General features: G+C 49.0%; 1 long non-coding RNA gene across 1 annotated transcript in view; it reads left to right on the forward strand.

Moving 5' to 3' along the window:
- The window catches only part of LOC117524895, a 22,193-nt gene extending 12,415 nt beyond the window's left edge, over positions 1-9,778 (forward strand). Inside the window, exon 3 of the long non-coding RNA XR_004564894.1 lies at positions 9,460-9,778. This is a non-coding gene — a long non-coding RNA (uncharacterized LOC117524895). The remainder of the gene's footprint in view (positions 1-9,459) is intronic.
- Positions 9,779-10,960: the final 1,182 nt, after the last annotated feature.

A 10,960-nucleotide genomic window follows, 5' to 3' on the forward strand; every position in this document is an offset into this window, starting at 1 on the left:
CGTTAGTGAGTTGCAGCGCATCTTAACCGCCTTCATTGCTCGGATGGACTTAGTGACCGAGCAGAGCAATATACTCAATCGCAGGATGGAGGCTCTCACCGCGGAGGTGGAAGCGCACAGGGCGCGGCTGCAGCTCCTCCTCCTGCTGTCCTGGTGCCGAATATAGACATTCCACTGGTCGTTCAACGAACCCCCCCACCGTCCCTGAAGCATACATAAGTCCCCCGGAACCATACGGAGGTTGTGTAGAGACGTGCGCAGACTTCTTAAGCAGTGTTTGCTCGTCATTACACAGCGTCCCGTGATGTACGTGTCAGACTTCAGTCGGGGCTTATGTAATTAATTTGCTTCGAGGTGAGGCACGCGCCTGGGCTACGGCGCTTTGGGAGCAGAATGCACGGCTCCTAACGGTGTATACTGAGTTTGTGAGGGAGTTCAGACTGTGTTCGATCACCCACATAGAGGCGAGACCGCTTCAACGGTGCTGCTGTCTATGGGACAGGGGCGTCGGAGTGCAGCCGAGTATGCAGTCGACTTCCGCATTGCGGCTGCTGAGGTCGGCTGAAATGCTGCTGCATTCCGCCGCCTTTGTAAACGAACTGTCTCTGGTCCTCAAGCATCTGGTGGCCAAGGACGAGCCGCGGGATTTGGATGGGCTTATTGATCTGGTCATACGATTAGACAATCAGTAAGAACAACCCGTCGGAGCGAGACAAAGGACGTGGCCGGGCATGTGCCGTCCCTCTCCCTTCCGGGTCCGAAAAGGTTTCGCCCTTCCCATGCTCCACAGCCTCAGCGCTTCTTGGGCAACTCCCCTGCTGGCGTGTAGGGGAGACGAGCAGGGCCAAAAGGAGATCAGATGACAGAATGAGGAGGCTGGCCCACGGGAGTGTTTTCTCTGCAGCTCAAAAGAGCATATACAGAAAAACTGCCCCAAACGGCCAAAATGACAACACTCGCCTTTAGACGGGCTAAGGGTGGGTCATAACATTCACGTGGGACATCACGCATATCTGCACATCTCCCAGTTAAGATCCTGAGTGGGGATCTAACCCTTCAGGCCCCAGCACTGGTGGACACGGGTCAGAAGGAATCTGCTGGACAGCAGATGGGCAAGGGAAGTAGGGCTCCCTCTAGTGGCACTCCCTTCACCATTGAAGGTACAGGCACTAGATGGCACCCTTCTCCCTTTAATCACACACAAGACACTGCCAGTAACTCTGGTAGTGTCTGGGAATCATCGGGAGGAGATTGAGTTTTATGTGACTCCTTCTACCTCCCGCGTGATTTTGGGCTTCCCATGGATGATTAAACACAATCCCCGGATTGATTGGCTGTCTGGGGTTGTGGCTCACTGGAGCGAAACCTGCCACCGGGAGTGTTTAGGATTCTCGGTTCCCCCCTGTTTGGCTACTAATGAGGAGGTTAAAGTCCCCCCCAATCTTATGGCGGTGCCTGAGGAGTACCACAATCTTGCTGACGTCTTGAACAAAGATCTGGCACTCACTCTTCCCCTGCACCATCTGTATGATTGTGCCATAGATTTGATCCCGGGCGTTGAGTACCCGTCCAGTCGACTGTACAACCTCTCACGTCCTGAGCGCGAATCAATGGAGACCTACATCCGGGACTCATTAGCTGCCGGGCTGATCCGAAACTCCACCTCCCCGATGGGTGCTGGTTTCTTTTTTGTGGGCAAGAAAGACGGCGGACTCCGTCCATGCATTGACTATAGGGGGCTGAATGACATAATGGTTCGCAATCGATACCCATTGCCCCTGTTAGATTCAGTGTTCACGCCCCTGCATGGAGCCAAAATCTTCACCAAACTGGATCTGAGAAATGCTTATCACCTGGTTCGGATCCGGAAGGGAGACGAATGGAAGACGGATTTACACCCCGTTAGGTCACTTCGAGTACCTGGTCATGCCGTTCGGCCTCACTAACGCCCCCGCGACGTTCCAGGTATTGATAAATTACCTCTTGCAAGACTTCCTGCACCGATTCGTCTTCGTATATCTAGACGATATACTCATCTTCTCCCCGGATCCTGAGACTCATGTTCAGCATTATCAGGTCCTGCAGCGGTTGTTGGAGAACCGCTGTTTGTGAAGGGCGAGAAGTGCGAGTTCCACCGCACTTCTTTGTCCTTCCTGGGGTTTATCATATCCTCCAACTCCGTCGCCCCTGATCCGGCCAAGGTTGCGGCGGTGAGAGATTGGCCCAAACCTACAAGCCGTAGGAAGCTGCAACAGTTCCTCGGCGTTGCAAATTTCTACACAAGGTTCATTAAGGGCTACAGTCAGGTAGTTAGCCCCCTGACAGCCACTGACCTCCCCAAAAGTCCCCTTCACCTGGCGATCGGTGTGAAGCCGAGTTTAGGGAGTTGAAACACCGGGTTTCAACTGCACCAGTCTTGGTGCAGCCCGATCCTAGCCGCCAGTTTGTGGTTGAAGTGGACGCCTCTGACTCAGGGATAGGATCCGTGTTGTCCCAGACCGGAGAGTCCGACAAGGTTCTCCACCCATGTGCCTATTTTTCACGCAGGTTGACCCCGGCTGAACGGAACTATGACGTGGGCAATCGGGAACTCCTCGCGGTGAAAGAGGCTCTTGAGGAGCGGAGACATCTGTTGGAGGGAGCTGCGGCACCATTTACGGTTTTCATGGACCATCGGAACCTGGAGTACATCAGGACCGCCAAGCGGCTGAACCCCAGGCAAGCCCGCTGGTCACTATTCTTTGGGCGTTTTGACTTCCGGATCACCTATCGCCCCGGGACCAAGAACCAACGATCTGATGCCCTGTCCCGGGTTCACGAAGAGGGGTCAAGACCGAGCTGCCGGATCCACCGAAGCCCATTATTCCCGAGTCCACTATCGTGGCCCCCTCACCTGGGACGTAGAGACTGTCCGGGACCCGGGAAATGGCCCAAAAACCGTCTCTACATCCCACCAGAAGCCAGACCGGCTGTCCTGGACTTCTGTCACGGTTCCAGGCTCTCCTGTCATCCAGGGGTGTGAAGAACCGTGGCAGTGGTCCGGCAGCGCTTCTGGTGGGCATCCATGGAGGCTGACGTCCGGGAATATATCCAGGCCTGTACCACCTGTGCCAGGGGCAAGGCGGACCATTCTAAGACTCAAGGACTTCTGCAACTGCTCCCGGTGCCTCATCGCCCCTGGTCCCACATCGGTCTGGATTTTGTTACAGGCCTCCTACCGTCCCAGGGCATGACAACCATCTTTACGATAGTGGACCGATTGGCCAAGGCAGCCCACTTCGTGGCCCTCCCGAAGCTCCCACGTCGTACGTCTGCATGGGATACCAACAGACATTGTCTCAGATCGTGGTACCCAGTTCTCCTCTCAAGTCTGGAGGAGTTTCTGTAGAGAACTGGTTGCCTCCGTGAGCCTCTCGTCTGGGTATCACCCACAGACGAACGGACAGGCAGAACGGGCCAACCAGGAGTTGGAGCAGGCCCTACGATGTGTGACATCTGCGCACCCGACGACCTGGAGTGAACATCTGGCCTGGATCGAGTATGCGCATAATAGTCAGGTGTCCTCCGCCACCGGCCTCTCCCCGTTTGAGGTGTGTTTGGGGTACCAGCCCCCATTGTTCCCCGTGGTGGAGGGAGAGGTCGGTGTGCCCTCGGTCCAGGCCCACCTGCGACGTTGCCGTCGGGTGTGGTGCACCGCCTGTTCTGCCTTGTTGAAGGCCCGGACGAGGGCTAAAGCCCATGCAGACCGCCGGCGTTCCCCGGCCCCTGCATATCAGCCCGGGCAGGAGGTGTGGTTGTCAACGAAGGACATCCCCCTACAAGTGGACTCCCCCAAGTTGAAGGAACGGTTCATCGGTCCCTTCAAAATTGTCAAGGTCCTCAGTCCGGCCGCAGTGAAGCTCCAACTCCCAGCTTCAATGCGGATCCACCCGGTTTTTCATGTGTCCAGGATCAAACCTCGCCACACCTCACCCCTCTGTGCTCCCGGACCAGCACCGCCTCCTGCCCGATCATCGACGGGGAGCCGGCCTTGGGACTGTGCTCCGGCTCCTGGACGTCCGTCGGAAGGGCCGGGGGTTCCAGTACTTGGTGGACTGGGAGGGGTATGGCCCCTGAGAACGCTCCTGGGTGAAGAGGAGCTTCATCCTGGACCCGGCCCTCCTGGCCGACTTCTACAACCGTCACCCCGACAAGCCGGGGTCGGGCGTCTCCTCTTTCCAATGGTCCATGAAAACCGTAAATGGTGCCGCAGCTCCCTTCAACAGATGTCTCCACTCCTCAAGAGCCTCTTTCACCCGCGAGGAGTCCCCGATTGCCCACGTCATAGTTTCCCTTCAGCCGGGGTCAACCCTGCATGAAAAATAGGCACATGGGTGGAGAAACCTTGTCGGACTCTCCGCTCTGGACAACACGGATCCTATCCCTGAGTCAGAGGCGTCCACTTCAACCACAAACTGGCGGCTAGGATCGGGCTGCACCAAGACTGGTGCAGTTGAAACCCGGCGTTTCAACTCCCTAAACGCGGCTTCGCACCGATCCGACCAGGTGAAGGGGACTTTTGGGGAGGTCGGGGCTGTCAGGGGGCTAACTACCTGACTGTAGCCCTTAATGAACCTCGTGTAGAAATTTGCAAAGCCGAGAAACTGTTGCAGCTTCCTACGGCTTGTAGGTTTGGGCCAATCTCTCACCGCCGCAACCTTGGCCGGATCAGGGGCGACGGAGTTGGAGGATATGATAAACCCCAGGAAGGACAAAGAAGTGCGGTGGAACTCGCACTTCTTGCCCTTCACAAACAGCTGGTTCTCCAACAACCGCTGCAGGACCTGACGTACATGCTGAACATGAGTCTCAGGATCCGGGAGAAGATGAGTATATCGTCTAGATATACGAAGACAAATCGGTGCAGGAAGTCCTGCAAGAGGGGGGTGGTCGTGTTGTGTTGGCCGCCAGAAGAGGAGGTACTGCTGGCCCACCACCAGAGGGCGCCCTGCCCGAAGTGCGGGCTTCGGGCACGAGAGGGCGCTGCCACCACGCAGGAGCCACCGGATTGACAGCTGTCACTCTCCACCCTTACCAGCTGTCACTCATCACCACTCATCATCATCAACCATCCCATAAAAGCCAAACAACATCTCCACCTCACTGCCGAGATATCGTCTACCTCTAAGGTAATACCTCAGCCATGATTGTGCCGTGCGCACATTACTTTTCTATCTGTGATATTGTTTCCGGAGAACTACTCACTGTTGTTGTCTGGCGGAGTGCAGAGTGGTGACAAAGTGAAGGGCGTTCACTTGTCACAGAAACCGAACCGAACTGTTGTAGGTGGAGGTGTTGTTCCCATCTGGAAAGAAACACTTGCTGACTGATTACTGGGTGTGTTTTCACACACTCATTACATCTGTTTTTCTGCTCCTGCCAGCAGTACCAGATCCGGCAGCTGAAGATGGTGGCCACCTGGGACTCAGGACTTGGCGTCTCCAGTGTGTTTCCAGATCCGGTGGCAGTGGAGATCATGTGGGGTCCGGCTCTTCTCTGGACGGTGCTCTCCTATCCTCGAGCCTGCCCACACGTCATCTTCTTGTAATTATCTGTAATCCAAATTCTGGTTTCTGTCTGTATTCCGTTGTGCACATTTACAACAGTAAATTGTTATTATTGGCTCATCCATTGTCCGGGTTCCTTCGTGCCCCCTGTTGTGGGGTCCGTGTCCCTACACTTTCCTAACAGTAAATGTGTGAAAGAATAGAAAGTTTTTTAAAAACACATTTAAATGTTGAAAAGGGTTGTAAATGTGTGAAAGAATAAAGTTCTTTAAAAACATGTTTAAAAAGGCTTTAAAATGTGTAAATACGTAGGCAGTTCCTTAAAACACGTAAAAAATATTTACAATGTGTTTAAGAGATGTGTAAAGAATAGAAGAAACACACAAAGATGATGAAATTGTGTGTATGTGTGTCGTGGGGGGCAGCTATTCATTTGAAAACCCCTGTCTTAAGTCATTTACGTCATGTCCAAGTCAAGAGTCCAAGTCAAAGCAAGAATGATCTGAGGCAAGATCACTTCTTACATAGTTCACGTCAAGTCCAAGCAGGTCAACAATCTTCTGAACTCCCAGTCTTTGATCATCTGTCTCAGTTCTTAAATTATTTGAGTCTAGTCCAAATCTCAAGTAACGGTTCAAGACTACATCAGTGCACCAAGTTATTATCACCCACCCACCTGGACAAAGAACTGGTGGGGACATAGTCAAAAGTGTTGTTTATCCATCTGAACAAAAGCTACTATATCTCCAAGATTCTTTGGACCAAACTAACCAACAGTGACCTGATTTGCATCTTACTTAGATCCTTGTTGCGATGAGAATATATTATGACTGCACTAAATTTTGACACATAAAACTGACTCCAAAGCACCCACCAGGTACCAGATGGCCTTCTCCTGTTTATATTTGATGAGGTCATCCAGTGCAGAATTTTTAACCAGAGCAGTGCAGGGGTTTGTCCGCCTGTTGTTAGTCAAACCTAATTGACATTTGAACACGTTTGAGTGAAGTTCTAGTCTTCATCTATCTGAGTCAAGTCTATGATTAATCATTTGAGACAAGACAAAATAAATATTTCAGACATTTTAGTTTAACATCATCAAGATCATGTCTAAACTCTGATTCAAGCCCAAGTCAAATCTTAGATAATTTACATCATAGCTTTCAAGTGAAAAGAAGGTCAAGGTGGAGTTAATTAATTCTGTAAATTTGAAGTATTATGTTGCTATGATCTGAAGGTCCAGCCTGCTTTCAAATGGCTCAATTATATATGGTCTGGATCATATATCCACAGCACATGGATCACCTGGCCTGGTGCTCCATATGCGCCTGGCAATACAAATGGGTGGGCTACTAACAGCAGGTACTCACCCAGACTGATCATGAAGGAAGCCCACAAGGGTACGACACCCTCAATCTACCGACCAATTTCCTACCTCTCCACAACATGGAAGCTCCTGTTAGACATCATAGCAACTAAGTTGAGTGGGCACGAGTCAACACATGAGCACGGCTCAAAAGGGCATTGGAAACAATACCAGAGGGTCAAAGAACCAGCTACTGGTTGACGGAGCAGTACACCAGGACTCGAAGACCAAGCAGCTGGTATTGACTACAGGAGGCCTAGTTCCCCCAAAGGTGAGGTGACAGTGTGAAAAGTAGCTGTTGCCATCTAACACATGGGTTACTGGAGTGTTTGGCACTATACAAGGCTAAACAGTGCACTGATAACCTTCATCAGGAACTCAATGGGGCTGTGGAAGACGTCACTGGAGGCCAACTCCAAGGCAATAGCGCAAGTCACCATCAAGTGAGGAATATACCATGGTGATGCACTATCCCACTGCTGTTCTGCATAAGTCTAAATCCCCTCATCACAACAGCGGCTACGGATATCAATTCAAGAATGGAGTAACCATCAGCCACCTCCTGTACATGGATGATATCAAACTTTATGCCAAGAGTGAGTGAGATATTGACTCACTGATCCACCTCACCAGGATCTGCAGTGAGGATATCAGGATGTCATTCACATTAGATACGTGTGGCTGAATGGTGGCAAAGAGAGGGAAGGTGATGCAGACTGAGGGGGTGGAGTTGTCAGAAGGCAGGATAGGGGACATGCAGGACAGCTACAAGTACCTGGGAATCCCACAAGCCAATGGGAACCATGATGAAGATGCAAGAAGACCAGCCACAGCAAAATATCTCCAGAAGGTAAAACAGGTGCCAAGAAGCTAGCTCAGTGGTAGGAATAAGATCTGAGCCATCAATATATACACCCTAGCAGTCATCTGATACCTAACGGAAATAAGATGTTGGCCACAGGATGAGATAGATGCCACTGATGTAGGCACAAAATCTCCTCACAATGCATGGAGGTTCCACTCAAAGTCCAGCACCCTGAGGCTCTGTGAGCAACACAAGGAGGGAGGGTGAGGATTAGTGGGTGTCAGAGACACAATCCAGGAATAGGATGAGGAGCATCTTTAAGTACAATCAGAAAGGATGGCCCCCTGAGATAAGCTACTACAAGAATGCCTAGGAGAGCTGAAGACAGAATGGTGATAAGGAGCAGGAAGAGGAGATATCATGGAAGACCAAGCTCCTCCATGGGATGTAGCATCAACAGATAGAGAAGTGGATGACATCATGAAGACCTACTAGTGGCTAGAGAAGTCTGGCCTAAAGGACAACACAGAGGCTCTGATCATGACAGCACAAGAACAAGCCCTAAGCACCAGATCCATAGAGGCAGGAGTCCACCACAGCCGACAGGACCCAAGTTGCAGACTGCGCAAATGTGCCCCAGAGACAGAATGGCACATAGTAGCAGGATGCAAGCTGGGACAGTGTACACTGAGATGCACAACCAAGTGCTGGGAATTGTGTACAGGAACATCTGTGCCGCATACGGATTAGAAATCACCAAGTCCCAATGGGAGACGTCACCAAAAGTGGTTGAGAACAACAGGGCTAAGGTTCAAATTCCAGACAGACAAGCAGCCAGCTGACATAGTGATGGTTGACAGGGAAAGAAAACCACAGTTGTGATCATGTGGTTTATCCCAGCTGACAGCAACATCAGAAACAAGGAGCAAGAGAAAATAGAGAAGTACCAAAGGCTGAAGGAGCAACCGGAGCAGATGTGGAAGGTAAAGTCCAAAGTCGTCCCACTTTATATGTCATATTCTAGACACATTTTATGTGTCTAGAATATGACTAGTCAGTTGAGTTGTGATCCAGGCGTAGTTGAGAGCTGACTTGAATTTTATTGTTTAGAAGTCAACTTGCCCAAGTGTAATTGAATCAGGGGCCAGTGTCAAGACTAAAGTACAAGTCAACACATAATTTGTGTGAAGTCCAAATCAGCTTAATCAAACATTCTTAATCAAGGCCATGTCAAGTTTAAGTCAACTTTCAAATGGACCCAAGTTTAACTCAAATGTCATTCTAGATGTATAAAATGCCTTGTCAAAGCAACTTTCAAGACTTGTTTGCAATTTCAGACAAGTCATCATAAGCAACTTGTAAGTTGGTTGTAGATCCTGACAAATCATTTTCACGTCTCAAGTCACAGAAACACTAAAGTCCAAGACCGAAGTCTACGGCACAATCAGAACGTCTGGCATGGACACAATTGTGCTTTATTGCTGTACATGTACAGTACTATAAAACATGGGGGACATAATTATGAATAACATACAATCTTGTTTAATTTCCATCAGCACATGTATAAGCAGGTTAAAATATACTGTATGTAATGTACAAAATAAAAAAACAAAACAGTAACAACTATGAAAGGCAGTGAGATTCCGCTGCTTTGGGTGCTTGTATTCCGTCTCTTTTTGGATGACTATACATGGACTGGGGACAGTAAAACGGCCTTCGCTGGCGGCAGCACCAGGAAACAGTTCTGTGACGATTGTTGATGACGAGCAGTGTTTTGACTGCGAGGGCATCGGTGGAGGTGTAAGAGGAATGAGAAACTGCTGACGAATGGATGATGGAAGGATGACAAGCTTTAAGATGAGAGGAGCAGCGGAGTGATTCACAGTGCAATCAGCAAGCAGTTCTTCACATTACAAGCCTTTTTAGAGCAGGAACGCTCTAAAAGGGGCCACGACAAACTGGTCATGCAGAGTACAGACAAACAAAAAACGGACACACGTTCCTTAAAAAACAATTAGAAAAAACCCTCTCATCTCATGATGTAGGTAAACTTGACAATACGCGCACATTGCTAACAAGAGCCCGTTTATAAAGAAGAAGGAAAAAAAAAAAAAAAAAAAACAATAAAAAAAGGGTACAAATGATCTTGTTATTGCACTGTCAAGTTTGACTTGTGTTCTTGGTTCTGTTTTTGCCTGTTTTATGAGGAGCCCCTTTCACACTGCAGCTACCTTTCAGGGAATTTCAGGACTAGTTTGAAGTACTGGAATCTTTCTTTCATACCAAAGACTGGTGTCGTAGACTGAACGGTCCTCCCCTAAAAATCAGTCCACCTTTTGTATCTGCACATGCATCCACTGAAAAAAATGATACTTTGGATCATATAAAAAAAAAATGATGTAATTTGTTACAGCTAATTTTTTTAGTTTCTCACAATGTATATTTATGAATATTGTAAAGTGATTCCAGCAGATTTATACTGGAAACCACAATTTTCCATTAGACCAATGTAAATAAGTACTTTGAATGAAGTGGACTGTGTTTCAATTTTTTCAGTGTCATTTCAGACCAGAGCAGCACGTCTGAGACGGAATCTCTTCACCCAAAGCAATCAAATGGATTAATGGGATTATTAACCTTTAGATGATGAAGGTAAAACCTCTTAAATCAATCTAAAGTCAGTTTTAAGCAGAAATGAGGCTGTTTTAAGCAAAAACAAGGCGAGATTCCGTGACGCTTTGAAATGTCTGATGCGCGGTGAACACATTAGCTAGGAGCTTGTTTAGCAGATGAAATAATGCTGAATTTATGTGAAAATGATTGTTTTACAAAAGCTTCAGATATCTGTCGCTGAGACAGATGATGACCGGAGTGGAGTTTGAAGCAGAAACAAGGCGTTAATCCGTGAACCGCGTCATCAAGGGGGTACCGATTTTTAAGGGGGACAGTTTGGCTGCAAAACAGCGTATGACAAGACAGCAACAAATTTCTAGACCTAAAGCAGCAATTCAGTGTTTTGTCAATACCCAAGACTAATATTTCAGATATTTCGGGAATATGGCAAACCTCAGATTGCCAAAGCTTTGGGGACTGTCAACCGTCAATAACTTAAGTTAAGTGCATTTTACTTGAATACTTGCGGGAAGAACACAAATAAGTCAGAGTTAAGAGGACAGCATCAAACCAGAACTCTTCCAATGAGTTTGCACACCTGCACCATTGCATTATGGGTAATGACTAAAG

Source organism: Thalassophryne amazonica, chromosome 14 (genome assembly GCF_902500255.1).
Source record: "Thalassophryne amazonica chromosome 14, fThaAma1.1, whole genome shotgun sequence".
NCBI lineage: Eukaryota > Metazoa > Chordata > Actinopteri > Batrachoidiformes > Batrachoididae > Thalassophryne > Thalassophryne amazonica.